Source organism: Hoplias malabaricus, chromosome 1, assembly GCF_029633855.1.
Source record: "Hoplias malabaricus isolate fHopMal1 chromosome 1, fHopMal1.hap1, whole genome shotgun sequence".
Classification (NCBI taxonomy): Eukaryota; Metazoa; Chordata; class Actinopteri; order Characiformes; family Erythrinidae; genus Hoplias; species Hoplias malabaricus.
Genome location: NC_089800.1, coordinates 76,835,577 through 76,856,736, shown reverse-complemented (window position 1 = coordinate 76,856,736; position 21,160 = coordinate 76,835,577). Strand labels below are relative to the sequence as shown.

At 40.2% G+C, this 21,160-nt stretch overlaps 1 protein-coding gene across 4 annotated transcripts in view; it reads left to right on the top strand.

The window, feature by feature from the left end:
- Nucleotides 1-6,628: 6,628 nt before the first annotated feature.
- The window catches only part of insyn2ab (inhibitory synaptic factor 2Ab), a 50,227-nt gene continuing 35,695 nt past the window's right edge, over nucleotides 6,629-21,160 (top strand). For 3 of the 4 annotated variants that reach the window (XR_010795355.1, XR_010795350.1, XM_066644355.1), the window contains exon 1: nucleotides 9,241-9,300. The gene's annotated coding sequence lies outside the window, so the exon portion shown is untranslated. Of the gene's footprint in view, nucleotides 6,685-9,240; nucleotides 9,301-21,160 lie in introns of those variants that run through there. The other variant, XR_010795353.1, reaches the window with a different exon arrangement.

The following is a 21,160-nucleotide window of genomic DNA, read 5'->3' as shown; positions in this document are numbered from 1 at the left end:
GAGAATTTGTCTGCCATTTTAAGGATCATTTTCTTTTTTCTTAGATACCGTGTGCAGATTTAAAAAAAAAAAAAAAAAAAAAAAAAAAAAAAACCCAAACAAACAAACAACCCCCTGCAGCTTATCAGCAGTGGCTAAGCTGCTACAGGAGTAAAGAAAGAGCAAAAATATGCGAACTGTTTGCTGGGCCCTGTGGACCAGCTGGATTTATTAGCTTCAAGGCATGTTACATCAGCATCTTTCAGATGCATTTACAGTTACTGGCAGCACTGTGGCCAAATCCCTTTGTACCTGTGAACAGTGTAATGTCTAAAATAATTATGTCTTGAGACAAAGTGAACAATGACATTTATTACAATGACTGGGTGGTAAACTTCCCATCCCTGCAATAAAAGGAAGCAAAAGAGCTGTCAAGGACAGAGCTGAGTCAAACAGACTTTAATCTCAACAGAGACAATACAGAACGAGTGTAGGACTAGACGTCCCAGCCTGAGAGCAATGCAGAGCAAGAAGAGGGGGTTTCTTTCCTTATCTCTTCCAGAATCTCCTCATTATCTCAGTGAGTCTTAGTTAAACAGCCTCCATGGCTCTTGATCCCCCTATCCCCACCATGCCTCAAATTCAGTCAGCCAGAGGCTATGCATGTTCAAATAATGAGACATTGCTGCTACTGGGGATTTCTTTCTTCAATTGGCTTCCCCTGCTGAGCTGAGTGTTGTTTTTTTTTTTTTTTTTGGTCGTTCTCAATGAGGTCTGGAACAGCCCAAAACTATCTGTGCAGGGAATACTCCATCTGCAAATACGTGGAGTAAATTGATCATAGCTAAAAAGCAAAATTGTGAGCTATTTGCCCAGCAGCATTCACCCAAACCTCCTGTATATGTCCATTAAATTTCAATAAAATGGGCAATGTCATACGATAACACGGTGACTCACACTCTCACATATATGGGCAGTTTGCATAGCCAGGTCACCTTCCAACATATGTTTTTTTTTTTGACTGTGGGGGGAATCTAGATCTGTAAATTTTAAAAATAAGCTTTTTATGTAACAATTCGTTGCTGTCCATTTAAAAACATGTATCCCTCAAAATATCAGCTTTACAAAACAAGGGAAAACCTTCTTCATTTTCAGTGGAGGTCAATGTAAGAACATTTTATTCCAAGTACTTTTGTAGCATTTCTATTGGTCCATTAATAATGAAATTCTGAACAAAAAATCCCCAAAAATGGAGATACATATTTTTAATTGGACAGAGATTAAATGCAGTCAGGTTGGTACAAATTTGTTTGGAAAAACAGAAAGTTGCTTTAGCCTGATGGTAAACGCTACAAAGCTGCTACTTAGAATTAGCATGAAGTTGAAATCCGCTCAATATTTGTCATCAAATTCACTCATTTTATAATCACTCGCATATTTTTTCACTAATTGTCACAATTTACCCCAGTCTTTATTTCCTGTCCCTGTAATAATAATAATAATAATAATAATAATAATAATTAAATAAATAAATCCACTTTTCACTTGCATCCTGCCACCTTACCTGGCTCTTGAAATCTCGTTTAATAAATTTGCTTATATATTAATACTATATATACACTATACTTAACAAGGTTGACCATCTTCTAATAGCTCTAGGAGGAGTATTGGCTACTGCCAATTCTATTTTGTTCACCCATATTGGCTAGCATTACAGGGTAAATACAAATTAAGGCCAATTAAAGATAGATAAGGTGTCCATGAAAACTAAAGTTTCAATTGCATGGTGCCATTGGTTAGAAGTTTAGCGCTGGTTGGTTGCCTTTAATTCTTGATTAGCCACCTTAGCATAAAGCTCAGAAAAACAGCCTGAATTTACATTTTCAGCACAGAAATGAAAGACACTGATGAATTCTCCTCTACATTACTGTCAGGTAGTGAAGATATGACTGCTGTGACAAATGATTCATAACATGTGATGCAATAAGAGCATTAGTTATGATTAGCGTTGTCTTTTTAAGTGGACTGATGGTGATTAGAAGCGACAAAAAAGACAGACATATGAGAAAAACTTCACTGCCACTTAATTCTGTCCAATAAATCAACTTCTTCTTTGATATCACTGACCTACATATAAAATGACAAGAACTTAACATGGGTTGAGAATTACTGAACTGTGAGAAAACTCCACTGCAGAGAAATAAGATATTAAATGTCAGAGAGGATGGACAGACAAGAGATGACATAGATATTCATGGTGCCAGCCTGGCTTGGCTTAAATTCGCCCATACAAAGGCACATTGGTTGGTCTGGTTTCCTTATAAATGTTGTCATCTTACCAACATCAATTTAATAAGTATTTCTCTTCCACATTGTATATCTTTTTACTTCAAGTCCACATTTCCCACAGTCAAATGAGCAGCTGGACAAGCCAGTGCAAACAATAAAGTGCAGAGATTATTTCTACAAAAGCCTACTGGCGTATTGCACCACCCCCCTGGAGAGTGGCTTCTCTGCAACCCTGCACACAGCCTGAAAATTAAGCACAAATCAAAGAAAACCTGCTGAGAACAAAAGAGAGGGTGATGTAGCAGAGGAAAAAACTAAAATTGTACTGTGTCATGACCTACCTGAAATCCACCCTGGTGATGTTGTTAGATGTAAGTATAAATCTAATCAGGGCTGTTGCTATCAATTATATTACTTATCTCGTAGTTAATATTCATCCTGTTATGAGTCATGGTGGATCTGGAACACCCTATCACAGGGCATCACACACTCACACCTGCAGACAATTTGATTCACCCAGTCATTCACACACACCTGTGCACCAAAGTGAGGCCATTTGTGCTCTTTATGGCTGGGAATGAAACCTGGAGAATGGGCCAACGCTTAGAACAGAGGTCACCAATGTTAAAGGTTTTCATCCCAACCAAACAGGAGCACACCCTGTATAACTGTTTAGAGAAGGAGACCAGTTGATCAGACAAGTAGAATCAGGTGTGCTTCTGCTTAATTGAAATGAAAACCTGCAGCCACAGCAGCCCTTTGTGGATAAGGTTGGTGCCCCATGTGGCTTAGAATGCTGTGCCAACTGGGAGCAATAATATTTATTTCTAAAATATTAAAATAATAAAAATACTATACGCATCGAATGTATAATATCAAACATTTAAGTTTACTCAATATACATGACATTTATAAATGCAAACCGATGTGGGTTTGTGAGGTTGTCCTGGTATGGCTTTCATTTTCCAGTGATGCTCATCTAAGGGACTTGAATTCTAAAAGCTCCCACTTTAGGGGGATTTTTCAGATTGCTAAATGTGAATTTACAGTGAACTGGGGATATATGATTACCAGTCACATCGGTAAGACAATTCGTAGCTGATTTAATTTTTTTCTTATAGTGAAATAAATTTTATATCCAGCAGTGATCTAATACTTATGTGCTACATGAGCATTAACAAGGATGCTCCAGGAATAAGTACAGCCAAAAACCATCTAAGCCTGATTCACAACTAACCAGAAAGCCAACACTTCAAACACTACAGTTTCAGATAGGCTCATTAAGATACTTATAATTCAGCATGGCATGAATGTCAAACAACATTTTCATAATTATAGCACTCCTCAAATAGTTTGAATGTTTTGTGAATGTTTTGACATGTGCTGAGTACTTTGAAATTTCCTGTATGAAAAATGAATCCATTGCTTTATGAAAACGCTGACGAGTGATACATCATTTCTGACATGATTAAAGCATTAAGTATAATTAGTAAGGACTCAAAATCAAGTGACAGCTATTAGTAGCGGCATTGTAGACAGTGTGAGTGAAATAGAGAGTATAGACCTACCCCTGTTCCTAGAGCAATAGATACCACTCTTCTTGGAAGCCATGGCCTTAAGTGGGCTTGGGACTGGAAGGTCACCAATATGCTCCACCTGTCACAATTCACAAAAATTGAAGGCACAATTTCGTTGAAATGTTATTTAATGACATAAACGGGCACGTTGTGAGCCAGAACAAATCATACAGCTTAAGTCCCTGACTTCAGCAACCACTCCAAAACATTTGGTATTGGGTAAAGTGACCTTAGCGTCATTTGTAGTTACTCCAATTCTACTAAACAATGCTTTTATGAAAATAATACACACTGCATCTTTGTCAGCATTTTTTTGGCGTGTTCGCCATATTGGGGAATGATTGTCTGGTTTCAGACTGCAGCACAAATTTAAATGAATGGGAAAATTGGGGTAATTAATCTCATACACAGGGCGGCACGGTGGCGCAGCAGGTAGAGTCGCAGTCACACAGCTCCAGGGACCTGGAGGTTGTGGGTTCGATTCCCGCTCCAGGTGACTGTCTGTGTGGAGTTGGTGTATTATCCCCGTGTCCACGTGGGTTTCCTCTCACAGTCCAAAAACACACGTTGGTAGGTGGATTGGTGACTCAAAAGTGTCCGTAGGTGTGAGTGAATGTGTGTGTGTCTGTGTTGCCCTGTGAAGGACAGGCGCCCCCTCCAGGGTGTATTCCCGCCTTGCGCCCAATGATTCCAGGTAGGCTCTGGACTCACCGCGACCCTGAACAGGATAAGCAGTTACAGATAATGAATGAATGAATGAATGAATTTCATACACAGAGCTATGGAGAGGGTCTTTCAACACTCAGAAGCACAGAAGGCCACTGCGTTAGGAGGTTAAAGATCGCACTGACTTGCATAATGAGGTGAAAAAGATCAAAATGAACAGAGCTTTGTTTAAAACCATGATGTGGATAAATGGGTCAGGGATTCTAATTAATTTTTGTTTCATTTTTATGCCTAAAATGAGAACTAATGCATTAGAAGGAGTGTCTACAAACATTTGGACATACCATGTGTCTTACTATACCGAGAACTATGATTCCCTTTGCAGGAAACCACACGGGACGATGGTACAGGTGGTCCTGTATGATTTGTACTATGGTTTATCACAAGGTGCCCAAATCACTCTGGACAATTCCATCACAGTGTGTTCCTACCAGCTGAGACTGTGTTTACAGCAGCAGAGAGATGCTGAGGAGCAGCAGATCCTCCTCTTCAGCACCTTGCAGAAACTAATAAGGCTCTGAGAGACGTCTGACATGTGAGCGGCGGCAGTGAAACACTCCCAGAAGTGCCATGGAGATTTGTTGAGAAACATTTGGTAAAGGTAGAAGAATTATTTTATAATTTAAGCAGTGCTGTCACTCTATGAGTTTGAGCTTGGTGATTAAAGGTGCCTTTAATAAACTCACCCACACACTGCAAGTTAACTAAGCAAAAACAACAACAATAAACTCTGTTTATAGAAACAATAGGTAAGATTTGGTATTTTTGACCCTGGGCTCCCCCTGCATATGCAAGCACTGTCCTGAAATCAAGACAGAGGGGAGTGAGGGTAGGTGATTTCCCACCCTCCTCCAAAGTTACAAAGTGCAGTTTCTGCAGTGCTGAGCCCAGCGCAGCAATAACAGAGACTCTATTCTTCCTATTACAGGTCAGAAAATCATCACAAGGATTTTCAAACTGTAATTTTAAGGTCAAAATATTACCTAGTGTTTCTTTAACTGGGGCTCTGGAGCAGGGTTTCAGTCCTCTGCCCCTTGGGTCAGTCTAAACAACACACGGTAGTTGGGTTAGTTGTTCAAATTTGTCCACAGACTCCTGGGCTCTCATGCTGAACTGAGCTGTGGCTCATTACAATTTAAAGGAACAGGTGCTGAAATTGGTCTTTCTGAACAGGGCTATTTAGTCAGCGGAAAATGGTGATGTGTTGTTTGGTCCTTGTGGTATTTTGACCAAAGCATGTCAAAGATTTCATTAAGACCCCAAAATTGTCTTAAAGGGATGTGATGTGTACTAATGTAATAATAATAATAATAATAATAATAATAATAATAATAATAGTTACTATTATTATTGTTATTATTATTATTAATACATTTTGTCCACTAGGCTTATGTGCTTTTTGTCCTGAAAAGATATGAAAACAAAAAAAATCACACACACACCCAAACACGCGCATGCAATCCTTTCTCCTTATTTTTTCCTCTTGATTATATAACCCCTCTCTGGAAGCTCAGATCAGATCAGCTCCGTGTGCTGCTGCCACTGTGAGTGTGCACCCACTAGAATGACGGTGGACTTCCCCGAACAGCTTGTGTCCTCCCCATTTTAAACTCCTCCTCTGTCTCTCCTTCTCTTTCTCTCTCTCTCTCTCTCTCTCTGACTGTCGCTCTTTTCCAACTCTACCTCCCCTGCCCACCTCTTCTCCCTCCCTCCTTCCCTTCCTCTCTCCTTCTCTCTCTCTCTCTCTCTCATGCATGTGCTCGCAGGGACTGCAGCAGCAGGAGAGAAGCAGTCCTCCACACATCCTTGCCTGCGTGCGTGGCTGGAGAGGGTTGTGGACAGGGATACCCTTCTGGACCATTTAGGAATTTGAACGCTCTGGAGAGGGGACCTTCTTTTCTTTCTTTTTTTTTCTTTTTTTTTTTTTTTGGTCTGTAACACTCTGGATGTGCAACACCTTGTGTAACTGGACACTTGAACTCTATTGTGTTAGTGTGAGTGTGTGTATTTATGTGTGTGTACGAGTCACTCCAACTGCCTCCTTCATCTGCAGCAAAGCCGGTGAGAAGCAGAGTGATCGGATGAAGAGAACGGCGATGTCCCTCCTCTCAGGGTGAGTGTGTCCTCTTTCATCTTCTCCCTTGTTCCTTCTCTCTTTTTTCCCATGCCATATGATGGGATGGGGAATGCTGGGAGGAACACAGATCTCCAGACAGAGCTTAACTGCTCTGGGATCTATTTGGCGGGTGCTTATTTGCAGCACAGGGGCTTGGTGAGTTAGCCTTTTTGGTCAGAGTCGTGAATCCTGTTCTAGCCACTGCTCCATTTTAAGCCAATATTTCATGACACTTTTTGACCTTTGAGGACAAACTGGTCAGTGGAAAAGGAGCAGGCTTTTGGTTACATTACTTTGCATGTTCTTTGATCATAATTGGTGATATTCCTATATGGGACCTGCAGGGTTGTTCCCACCCACCTATACATCTGTAAACATATTAGCCTCAGAATTATAAGTTGGAGACAAGGTCCACTTGGAAATGGAATTGTAATTTCTTTAGAATTATACATGACAGAAAAATGTAAGCGCAGTAACTGAGCCTTCCCCTGAATGCTCTGCCCTTCCTACCTATAGCAACCCTCCATTTCAGAAGAAGCACTAGCTAAGCAGGTGTCCAACAACTATAGTTTGTGTAAATCTGATGTTGATATTTACTAATCGTGATGCTGATATTATTCTGATGTAATCGTGCATCCGGCAATACTACCAGGAACACTCTGCTTGATGATGCTGATCAGTCATCAAGTTATTGAAGTGATCCGCTCAGTTATTTAATCCGTATTTAAAACAAATAACAGATCCCAAATAAATGCATTGTAAACCCCTGCAGAACCAAGCTTGCTTTCACCAGCCAAGTATGGTAGAATGTACCTTTTTCACAGTAGAAAGCACAGGGACTGACTTCTCTGCCACTGGTTTTCTTGCATTTTCAACACATTAAATACCGTCACGATTCCTGTCTTTCCAAATCATTCTTGTCCTCATTTCACTCATGTCTTGCCTTCGCCTTGCCGGCTGTGGTCTGGTAGGCTGCGTTCTTGCATTCTCACATGCTCTGTGTGAGCAGCATCCTCAAACACCTCAGGTTAAATAAAAAAAAAAAAAAAAAAAAAAAAAACACACATATTTGGCCCAATGTCCAGAGACTTGAAGAAAGTGGGAAAAGTTGATGAAGAGTGGGCAGTCTGCTGACCCCCTGATGCATACATTGCATCACAGATCTCCACTTTCATCATGTCATCATGCACGATGTCAAAAGAGGGTTATAATGTGTCTCAGGAGTGATGGAGCTCCACCTAATACTTCCTGGGTGAGTTGTGGTTATGTGATCCAGAACTAATAGTTTGCTATCTGTACCCATTTTAATGGCTGTATGCCATTAAATCATCACAGAAATGTTTCAATATGCTGTGTAAAGACTTTGCTGAAGAGCAGAAGGTATTAATCCAGCAACAGGGGAGAGCTACACATTGATTTCTGTGATTTCAGAAAGAATATTGCATGAGCAGGTGTCTTCAACTGCATGGATGTAGAGTATATAGAAGCCCTAATGCTGTTGAGGGTCAGCAAGGTCAACAGACGTGGTCTGTGAGGAATGCAACAGTCTAAATGTGTGTGTGTGTGTGTGTGTGTGTGTGTGAGAGAGAGAGAGAGAGAGAGAGAGAGAGAGAGAGAGATGTCCTCCTTGTCACACTGTGCTGGTGTGATGCTATCCTCTCTGTGCGAGGATGATAGTGCCTCGCTATGAGACAGGCGATCACATTCTTTCCTCAGAAAATAACTCTCTCGCTCTCACCCTCTTCGCTGAGAGAAACACCATATTACTTTTCATCTTTCTCTCCTGCGAAGAGATTAAACTCACCTCTATTTCTCCTTCTCCATAACCATTTCATTTCATCTCTCTCTCTCTCTCTCTCTCTCTCTCTCTCTCTCTCTCTTTCATTCTCTTTCCCTCTATCTTTTGCTCTCTCTTGCACTCATGCACCGTCAATGTCCTCTTTCTGCTCCAATCCTCCGACGGGCCATTTTTCCGTCAAAAAACCTCTGAGCTGTCAGCCCCTTGATCCCAAGCAGAGTCAGGTTCTGTTCCATCACTCGCTGTCTGTTTGTGTCATAAGCACAAGCCTGGTCACTCCTCAGGGCCTTTCCGCTTCCAAACCCATCACACAACATGGATAACATCATCACAGCAATACCTTGTATCCCTGTTCTGGTAAACACCAGCTGCCCTGTATGGCGTGATGATGTCATGATGTCTGGATGTATACATAGTGGTTGGTGTAGCCTACTACTAATATGTATTCACAAGACAAGGGTTCGATCCCCAGCTCAGGCATGCCACACTTCAGAGAAGGCCCTTAATGATACTTTTGTAATGTGGTTAAAGTTGCTCTGAATAAGAGCGCTTGTCAAATATCTAAAATGCAAAATGGCTTAGATTAAAATGTTTTAAATTATTTCTATATTGGAACTTAAGAAGGAAAAGCATGGTAGCACAACAGGTAATATTGGTGCTTCAGGGTCCTGGGGTTCTGAGCTGGAACCATGCCTTAGGTCGCTGTCTGTGAGGAGATGTGTGTTTTCCCTGTGTCTTCATAGGTATATTTCGAGGGCTCCAGTTTCCTCCCACAAACAAAAAGTGTTCGAGTGACTATGTGGAATTGTGCACAGGTGAGTGTGTGTGAGAGACTGGCTGCGTGTGTGAAACTGTCCAATAGTGTGAGTGTGTTAGTTACTGGGTGACTGTGCGATGCTCTGTGATTATCTGGTACTCTGTCCAGGGTGTGTTTCTAACTAACATTGCACTGGACTCACTTTGATCATTCATTCATTATCTGTAAGCGCTTATCCAGTTCAGGGTCGCGGTGGGTCCAGAGCCTACCCGGAATCATTGGGCGCAAGGCAGGAACACACCCTGGAGGGGGAGCCAGTCCTTCACAGAGCGACACACATACACACACACATTCACTCACACACTCACACCTACGGACACTTTTGAGTCGCCAATCCACCTATAAATGTGTGTTTTGGGACTGTGGGAGGAAACCGGAGCACCAGGAGGAAACCCACGCGGACACGGGGAGAACACACCACAGACAGTCACCCGGAGTGGGACTTGAACCCACAACTGTGTGACTGTGACACTACCTGCTGCTCCACCGCGCCGCCCTCATTTTGATCATGATGAGGGGAAAAAATAGATATAAATAAATAAAAAGATATAATTTTGTCTGACAATAATTATTCCTAATTTTGCAGTGGCTATGTGATCCTTAAAATGGCAGGCCTGTATCTTCCATGTTTGAAAGCAAGCAGAAGGGTTGCACAATAAAATGAAAACAAATCTGCATCGCTATAAGCATCTTTCTAAGGAATCCAGTCAATTCTTGTAGTTCTGATGTTACTTTAAGTAACTGCACTTTGTGATTAGTGTATTATTATTATTATTATTAGTGATTTATAACAATTAGTGTATACAGTGATGCAGTAAGTAGTCATTTATTAATTAATTAATTAATTTATTTATTTTGCTCTTTGAAAATATTTATTAGTTCACGGGACATGCATTTACACAAGAGATCGGATTAAATATAGCACAACTAACAAAACTAATGCAGAGATGAAAAGAGTATAAAAGAGTGTAAAAGAACAGAGAGAAAATGACTACTGCCATTCTCCCCTCACTATGTGCTCGGGTCTGGGTGAACAGTGGCTCATTATCATTTAAAGGAACAGGGGCGGAAACTGGAATATTATGAACTGGGCTGTTTAGACAAGGGGAGAACATTCATTCATTCATTGTCTGTAACCACGTATTCAATTAAAGGTTGCCAGTCCTTCACAGGCTGACGCACATTCACACATTCATATTTATGGACGCATTGGTAGGTGGACTGACCACTTAAATGTGTGTTTTTGGACCGTGAGAAGAAACCGAAGCACCCAGGGAGAACACACCAAACTCCCAACAGTCACCAGTAGCAGGGCTCGAACCTGGAGCTGTGTGACAGCGACACTATCTACTGCGCCACCTTAGTGCCCAGGGGGAGGAAAGTACACAGCAAATTCATCAGTTTTAAATGACCACTATTAGTGTTTTTACACACATATTTAACACTAATAGTGTTCATTTAACACAGGTGAGTTTGCTGTTTACTGTGGCATTTTGAACAAAGCATATCATAGATGTTGGATCAAGATCGAGAACTGAAGTCACTTGTGAAAAAGTGGTCTAGAATATTCTGTTTTATATTTCTGACAAAGCAAATGTAGATGACCTCTCCAAAATGATAGCCCTGTGTTAGGTTTTGATTAAAAACGCAGGCTGAAACACTTTTTACGACTTCAGTGTGAATGAGAGGGGCTAAATTCTTGCAGGTTGACCATGTGTGAAAATCATTGCTATCCAAATAAAAACATGCACCTCCATTTTGGTTGATTTTTAGCTTATTGCATTATTTCAACACAGCGGCTGTCCATCATATTGTGTGAAAATTTCATGAGGAATGGACCAATAGAAATGCTCCAAAACTATCTGGACTAAAATCTTATTACCTTCACTTCCATAGAAAGCTAAGCTTGTTTTTTATTTACCTAAAAGTTACTAGTTTGGAGATACATTTAATTTCTTTCGACAGGTAGGTTTTGTGACATCTCAAAACCAGCGTATGTTTGGGGAATGGCTCAGTGTCAAAGCTTAGCAGTGTTGAATAACAAGGAAAGCAAGGAAGCTTTGTTCTACAAGATTTGAGAGCAAGGGAATGGAAAACATCCATTTTCTCATTGTTAACCTTTCTGTCCTACAAGGACTTAACCACTGTTCTCAGTACATCCCAGATACAAAGGAGGATCCCACTCCTCTGTATCTCAGCTTGTTAGCGGGATTAGCTCATTCGCGTTCTTCTGTCCAGGGCAGATGAAATAGCAGACATTTGATCCCGCTGGGTTCCTGCTCACTTTGAAAGTGTACTTTCTGCCAATAAGGCACTAATCCAGTGTCACCAAGAACACCTTCATGTGAAGCCAGCAGCTGGAGGCAGTAAAGAAGGTCAGCTGATCTCAATACAGCATGGGCGAACGCGAGTGGCGGCTGAAATCTCATTCATTCGGCTCTAAAGGCATCCACTAGAACAACTGCTAAACCTATGACCCCATGGGAGGAGGCTGCAGCAGCTTAACCTCATCTGTACAAGTCATATGATCCCCATACAATATCACATCACTGTTAGAGCTGGCCTACAGTCTCATAAATAAATGGTACCTAATAAGTCCCTGGCCTGGATGTTTCTGGGCCTTCACAATCTTTTTGAACCTTTATATTGTGTGCAGAAGCTTGAAACTATGGAAAAAAAGGCCCCTCGCCTTTGCACATTTCATTTGCACTTTTTAGCATAAGAATGTGCCCTGCCCAAAGCCTTAAAATCCCCCTCCAGTAATCAATTATTAAAGCCCTAAAAACTCACCTTTCTTCATCAAAATTGTTGTCATGGAGATGCCACTGGTCTGTTCGTGCCACCACCAATGCAGACCCCCAGTTTCTGATCCTCTGAAACTCAGAAGTTGGGGACCCCTGTCAAGGAGGAACTGCAACCTGGAGGAACAGGGCAGTCTTGCCCTTTAAAGCAATGTTATTGATTGTAATCAAAAAACACTTTTTATAAAATTCACAAGATGTTTCCTCACCATTTGCTAGTTCTCCAGTCTCTTTGTATACTGAAACCCGGTCTAATGTGTTTAAAAAACCCTGGTGTCTGTAAATGTGAAAAAAAATAAAATAAAATTGTCTCGGTATAGTATGCTAGGTTCTCATTCTTTGTTCATGACACAGGCATCTGGAGTGGTTTTAGACAATGGAGAGAACTCCAAACATTGAAAAGCATGAACAGAGATGAGGATATTGCCCTATTCCTGCTCCATAGATGGGTAATATTGGATTATTTTTGCAGTTTTGTATCATTTAAGGTGGAAATGTCTCCAAACTCGGAACTGCTAACTCCATTATATAAAGTGCTACAAAACTAAACAACTCAAGTTCAAATGAGTTTCTGTGGTAATTCAAACATTGAATAAGAACTTACAGACAATTTTAACTTCATCTACATATAAACAACAGTCGAGAGAACTGTGTTTCACCATAATCGTAGATGTTCCCTATAAGCTATGCTTCGTACCCTGCAAGAGAGACAGAGTTGATATATGAGCCAGGCTTGCTCTGCATCATGGGCCAATGCACTGACTGCCCTGTGCTCTACAGAATAGGTTTTGTAAACAAATATGAGGTATGATTGCCATGGATAGGTGAGGGACTGTGGTGAGATATAATCTGTGTCACAGAAATGTACTTATTTGGAATCTTTACAACACATCGATTATAAACTTTAATCTGTACAACATCTCAGTCCAAAATTCTGATTAAAATAATTGTAAACAGCAAAAGTTATAGAATTTACACTGAAGCAACTTTTCAGCAACTTTCTTTCACTTAGCTGCAGTGTCCTTGTGTGGGATTTTGAGTCTGATCAACCACGTGGAAGAAACCCAATGCTACGCTAGCTTGAAAAATCATTATATTTTGGCTAGTGAAAGGTTTAGGGCTATACTGCGGTCCACACTGAGTCTAGTGTGAAAGGAGAGAGAGAGAGAGAGAGAGAGAGAGATCAGCTATCACTGGCCACCTGCAGTCTGGGATTATTCAGAGAAAAATAAATCACACGGGGATTAGATACATTCTGACTAATGGAGTGAGACGGGATGCTGGAACTCTAGAACTGTAAATCTGTCAGCGGTGTCCTTGAAGCGCAGTCTTTACTAACAGGTGAGCATGCGCTTTCTGCTCGGGGGGATTTTGCTCTGGAAATAGGAAACATGCTTTTGATGATAGCAAGTAACACTGCAGTAGTTTTTCCCAATATTTCTTATATTAATAGGGGAAACTGGAAAATAGTATTGATGATACCACTAAGCAAAACCACAAAGAGTACATATAGGCTACCTACTCAAAAAAGGGATATATAACCCCCTAAATCCGGGGCTGTGGTCGGGTGGTACTACATTCTCTGGAATGATGGTGCAATATCCAGAACTTTAGAGTCAGAGTGGCTTTAAAAATCCCAAAATAATCACAATTTTGTACAATACAAATTCTGCAAAGGTATAGAAGTGTTCCTGCCTGAGCTGGGAACTGAACCATTGTCACATCGAACTCTAACCTTTCCGTTTCAAGATAACTTCTCTAACCTTTAGGCCTCGCCTGCAACAAATAGGCTGTTTGGCCCCATTTGCTCTCTGAGACAGCGATGGTGAAATATTGCTTGGGGTACTTGATTGTGGATCACAAACACTAACCCCTCTCTAGTCCATTCTCAACGTGTTAGATGGAGCTCCATTACTCTAGGGAATGTTGTTCCACTGCTTAACTATATATATTAACTCTATAGAGCATTCATTCATTCATTATCTGTAACCGCTTATCCAATTCAGGGTTGCGGTGGGTCCAGAGCCTACCTGGAATCATTGGGCGCAAGGCGGGGAATACACCCTGGAGGGGACGCCAGTCCTTCACAGGGTCTTCACAGTCCTTCACAGGGCAACACAGACACACACACACACACACACACATTCACTCACACACTCACACCTACGGACACTTTGGAGTCACCAATCAACCTACCAACGTGTGTTTGTGGACCGTGGGAGGAAACCGGAGCACCCGGAGGAAACCCACGCAGACACAGGGAGAACACACCAACTCCTCACAGACAGTCAGAATTGAACCCACAACCTCCAGGTCCCTGGAGCTGTGTGACTGCGACACTACCTGCTGCGCCTCCGTGCCACCCTGTCTATAAAGCTATAGATCTAAATATGATATATGGTCATATATCATATTTCTGTATGAGGAAATGTACTCCATTAGTCAACACTTGGCATTGGGCATGGTGACCTTTAAGTGGTGTGCATTTCATGCTTGAAAAAGCTGTGAGTGTCTACCATTGTTTGGATGTCTAGTGTATTATTAAATTCCTAGACTACCATATGATGCACGTTGTCTCATGAAAGAATGTATTGTAGGACATACTCATTTTTATTGCTCATTTTTTAAAATCATAGTTATTAGCTCTTTGACATGCCCCAGTGGGTGAGTGTGTGAGAATCTGGCCAAGTGTGAAATAGTCTATAAGTGTAAACGTGTGAGCGAGTATTCACATAGTGTTGAAATCCATGTATTCTAATGTATGCCATAATATATTGTAATGGATCTAGGGTTTCCAGGATGTGTTCCTGGGACCCACCGCAACCCTGATCAGGATCAAGTGATTTCAGAAAATGAACAAATGCATATGGGGAATCTGTATATGGTCATATATCATATTTCTGTATGAGGAAATTCAAGATACAAAAGACACTGAAAATGATAATAAATACATTGAATAAAACGTTACTGGATGAGAAATAGTTTCAAGGAAACCACAGGACAAAAGCTTCCAGCACAAGAAGATTTACACCGTTCTGTCACTGGAAAGCCATATCTATTTTTCTATTATTGGAATATAAAGAGCAAGTGGGTTTTTTTCTCTTTTTTACAGTACAATTACAGTAATGGAACCTCAACTGTGGTGGGTGAAGCATGTTTAATTTTTATCAGACTGTTTCAGAAGGAACTGCTTGGCGTTTCCACCAGTGGACAGCGTGGTCCACTAGAGTACAGGAAAAGATATAAGAGGATTACTTTAGCAATTTTAGATTCAAAGCATTATTCATAATCCTGGGGATGACTGAGGCCAAATCACTGGGGTCAGAGAGAGAGAGAGAGAGAGAGAGAGAGAGATGTTTACTGATTTATGCAACTGAAGCATCCACAAAGGAGTGATTTGAACTAATTTATTTTTGTGTTAATTGTAAGGCAACAGTCTGAAATGCATCATTAATCTGAAGAAATGAACACATTACTGCTATTCTGCTGCAGTCCCTGAAACTATATGAAATTATATGTGTTTAGAATGAAAAATATAATAATTCTTTAAACACAGTAAATGTTTGTCCGTTACAGTAACATTAGTATTAATATGATACGGATGTTTTAAACAGGATGTGTCAAATTTCAGTTTACCACATACATTGGACCCAGCAGCTGCCCTTCACATGCTCCAAGTTACTTGGAATAAAATCTTTTTATTCTCTTAATTCTCTTTATTCAACAGCAACTGTATGTGATATATATATATATATACCACATATAGGCTACCTATACAAAAGAGGGGTATATAGCCCCCTAAATCCGGGCTGTGGTCGGGTGGAACTACATTCTCTGGAATGATGGCGCCAAATTGAAAACCTTAGAGTCGGAGTGGCTTTAACAATCCAAAAATAATCACAATTTTGTACAATACAAATTCTGCAAAAATATAGAAGTGTTCCTGCCTGAGCTGGGAACTGAACTATTGTCTGCTGTAAACACACACACACACACGCGATTAAGTACAATTAACATGCCGCTAGTCACATCAAATTCTAACCTTTCAGTTTCAAGCTAACTTCTCTAACCTTTAGGCCTCGCCTGCCACAAATAGGCTGTTTGTCCCCCTTTAAATAAGTGGTTTGTCCCCATTTGCTGCAGTTAGAGCTTCTCTCCTGGGAAGAAGCATACACACACACACACACACACACACACACACATACATTATATATATATATATATATATCTTACATTATCCGATAGAGACACACTTCAAGCACAGATTAGAATTTCCTGCGACGCTGAAATTCAATCAGTGACTCACTAATGTAAAGGTTTTCTTCAAGTGTGTGTGTCAAAATTAGTAGGAACAAGTAGGTGGTCATAATGTTATGGTTATGCAATGTATACCAGAACCATATTTTGTTGTGTGGATGAAAACCAGTTTATACACTTACAGATTTATCTGGTGGGGACCTCACAATGTAAATTTTAAGGTGAAGGTTTGTTTGAATGTAAGGGGTAAAGTATAGACTAGGTTTAGGCTAGAAGCATTTACATAAAAAACAAGTCTTCACAAAATAAATGCAAGTCTGTGTAATATCCCCCAGTGCCAGGACTCTCAGACGCTCCGGAACCAGAACAGAATCTCTCTGGAGATTCACCTGGATCTTTTCTTGTGGACTCCTGACTTCACTCCTTAGGTTTTAAAGGATAGTAGATAGTACACTATATGGTATTTTACCTTAAAATTACTGCTTCAGAATCATTGTGATGATTCACTGACCTGTAATATGGAGAACAGAGCATTAGTTACAGCACTATGTAATATTTTGAGGAGGGTAGGAAGCCTTTCCACTGCCTCAGGTTTTTTTTTTCTCATCCGAAGGAGCAAGAATATCTAATTTATGATGACATTTTTTTCAAGGTATTAGAAGGAAAATCAGCCCCAGAACATTACAGATATTCTATAACACTTAAAGGGAATGTCTATGATTGTGGGGAAACTAGTTTGTTTACGTTCATGTTTTTAAGGTGGGAAAATATGTTTCAGTGGAAAATACTGACTGCTGTTTGTACGTGGCTGAAGTTGAACTTGTCTGAAAGTTTTTATTCACTGTTTGAGTTACCTCATTTGAGGAATTCATTTGCAACTTCAGTTTTGTCGCACATTCAGTCGATGTTTACTTTCATGCAATTAGCATGCTCTTTAGAGTCAGTTCTATCTACAGCAAAAATAAATCAATGTTACCCACCAATGGAGAAAGAATAGAGCACATCCTCATTTCAGTTCATGATTTTCAAGATTTGGAGGGCTCTTCATTGTCTAAAAAAACCAAAAGTTTTTTCTGCCATAAGCAGAGAGTGAAATTCTAGCATAAACGACTGAGACAATTTTTTTTTTACCCATTTACAGACGTTGGGGCTTTGTAAACACATTCGACTGGTTTCAGGCACACAAACAGACTCAGAATTTTATAAAAAGTGTTTTTTGATTAAAATCGTGAAGGTTACCTTTAACAGTTGTACAGGCTTTTCCTTGAGTGCTGTGAAATAGCTCTATTTTGGTCTCATCACGCCATAGATCCTGCTTTTTTAGTCAGTTCTGGTAGTGTCCAGTGAGCTCCAGGCACTTACTTGGCTAGATGGAGAAATATGATTTCCTCTAACATGGTTTCCAAACAGTTTGTTGGCATGGAGGTGGTGTCTAAATGTAGTTTTGGAGACTTGGTGACCCTAAGGTGCTACCATCTTCTGCAAATATCTCACTGAGGTCTGTGGAGAACATTCCGCTTCTCCAACCATCCTCCTCACTGTGCATGGGAGTAGAATATTTTTTCATTCCAGGCAGGTTCAGTACAGCTTTGGCAAGCTACATGATACTGATTATTTTTCATACTGTATGTGTTATAACATTTTATTAAAGGTATGATTAATGTGTTTGATAAGTATTAATAAACATTTTGTAAACACTTTGAGGGCCAGTCATTGCCACTTCACGGATGAGCCACGTTAATTGAATTACCCGATCAATGAATCAATCAGGCAGTGCCATCTGTTTGGAGCAGGCAGATGGTAGTAAATGAGAGATAGGTGAGACTGCAGATGCTATAGAGAGCCTTGGGCCTGTCTTGCCAACAGAGCTCAGTTTTATCAGGGTTCTGATAACTGCCACTGGTTGCATAGTATGCAGTCGCATGATGAGATTTCATCTGTAAATGCATAGGAGCTGCCATATCACATTTTGCAGTGTGCGTTAAGGCCAGTTGCAGGAATATCTTTCCTATTTCTGCTGGCTTTTCAGACTGACGTCATTATTTTGAGAGACAGGATAGAACTGATTGTATCAAGAGAGAGGACAGCTCAATGACGAGCCGAGGATAAGTGTATCACTGTCAACTCAGACGAGCTCACACTCTGGAAATCAGACGTACTTAACACACTGAGGAGATGGCCAGCAGTGATCTCAGTTATTGAGTCATTCAGACGTCACTCTCACGGATATCCAGTGCTGAACCAAGCACTGAGTGTGAAAACATTTGGACAGTTTAACTATCAGTCAATTACCACTTCCATGTATTATAGGTCCAGTGGTTCTGTGTGGGGGAAAAAAGGACTCATGGTTTGCTGAAATTAAGGTGCACTATTAAAATAAAAAAGATAGTTACTTTAGGGAATGAAATTGGCTGTCAGTGGACAGTCATTTATATATGGTGATTTCCACTAGGCAAATTTGATATGTGGTCCCTGCTCACTTATGGTTCCAAGCGAGTAGCTGAGAAACTATATGTGACAGGTAAACCTTGTAGAGCGTTAACCGGCCAGAAAGACTCCACCAAATGCAGACACCCAGCACAAACTAGGCGTATGTAAAATATCCACACTACAGTTGTGAAAATATGTGTTTTAATCCGACTGACAACAACATCTCGTAAAAATTATGCTGTGGTCTTTTGAAGCAGTAAATATGATCCTTGGATTGGTGGACTCCAGCAAGAGTTAGACAGTACAACAAGGAATGAAAAACCTACACTGGCCTGTCAGAACAGCACTTATTCCCACCACCGTTGTTGTGGTTTCCAAAGCCTGCAGTTCCCATTAGAGACAGGGTTTTGCACTGTCATAGGCTACATTTAGGGGGAGACGGACCAGGGACCATGGACCAAAAAGTGAGTAGAGCCAGGAAAATTTGAGTAGATTAGGTACCATATAGTGAAAAAAGACCAGTTTTGACCCATTATTTTAATTTTTTCTTATATGCCCTATTTGAAAAATTCACTTATATATATTCCCTCTCCTGCAAAGTCACATTTATGGGATTTACAGTACTGTGCCAAAGTCTTAGGCACCTAAGATAATTATATATAAAATAAACTAATACCTTCTCAGTAAGCGTGGTGCTTGTATAAATTCTGTATAACCACATTCATTCATTATCTGTAACCCCTTATCCAGTTCAGGGCGGCGGTGGGTGTGGGGGTGCGGTGTCCTTCACAGGGCAACACACACACTTTCACTCACACCTACGGACACTTCTGAGTCACCAGTCCACCTACCAATGTGTGTTTTTGGACTGTGGGAGGAAACTGGAGCACCCGGAGGAAACCCACATGGACACGGGGGGAACACACCAAACTATATATATATCACACATTACTGACATTTTCATCATTCTTACATTTGTCAAGAATATACCTTGAAGATAGAAAGAAGTCCAATTCTGTATACAGTATTCAAGTGTATGCAAAATTATGATAACTCATTACTTCACACAGTAAATTAGCTCCTCGGGCATCTGTGAGTGGGTGTACTATGTTCTGATGTTTCCTTCATTTGTTTTCAACCTTTTTTCCAAGGACTCGAAAGGCTGATCAATGCCTTTCAATTTAGTTTTATCACATATTTATGAAACATTGGGACTGCGGACTGTGTCAGTGGACTGTGTCATATAATATGCTTAATCTATCGGTAAATAAAAAGAACAGGGCATTGAAAAGTGGGCTGTCCTAACTCCCTGGGGTTTGTAGGGTGAGTGGTAGTACACAAAAGCTTTCTTCAAACCCACATGCTTGTGCTGGGAACTAGATTCCAGCCAAAGCACACTGTGTTCCACTGCCAGAAACCACCTCTGCGACTTTTTCCTTCTGTTGGGTACTCCTAATATTATTATATGTATCATAAAAAATTGTTTTTGGGTCATTTCACTAAGGTTTTGAGGTGACGCTATGGTTTACAGATTATGTTAGTTACCCGGCATGTTGGAATTATATGCATTAACTAATCAGAGTATGAATAGCTATTTTTAATTTTTGGTAATATTAATATGACTATTAATATTTTTTTAAAGGTTTATGCTATACAATTAAATTCATACAAATATATGCAAGAGTTAACTAGTTGTTAAAATGTATTATAGTCATTTAATTAACACATTCATAAACTTAGATCTAAAATGTTTTAACATATCTACTCATCCATTCATTTTCTGTAAATTCTTCATCCTGATCAGTGTCACAGTGAGACTGGAGCTGTCATCTCGTTTCATGCTCCTGTTCTGCTTTTGTCTCTAGGTTTTTTTCACACGCTTAGATTTTAGTATATTATTTCATACATCTTGTCTCACTTGGTTTCCTTTTTAGGCTTTGTTTCTCACCTTGTTTCTCTTCTCACCTCATCTTGTGTTTTATTAACCACTACCCAGCCTCTGTTTTCCCTTTGCTTGTCTTTGTAGGAAAAGACAAACAGGAACCTACCTGGAATGATCAGGCACACGGCAAGAACACACCCTGCACAATCATTCAAACACACACACACCTGTGGACAGATTCACAAGTAATCCTGCTGTTCGCACACTTGTTTTATTATTCTCCTAATATGTTAGAGGTCTCATATTTCTTTCAAAATCAATTAATATAATAGAAACATGTTGATGGTTAATGTTAACATTTATAAAAGACAAGCATTGATGTTGTTTTATAATAGAGAATGAGAAAACAGTCTTTTGATATGAATCAGGATGTCTGGATGGGTGTTCTGCCAGCCAATTTGCCCTTTTCCACACAGATCCAAATGGAC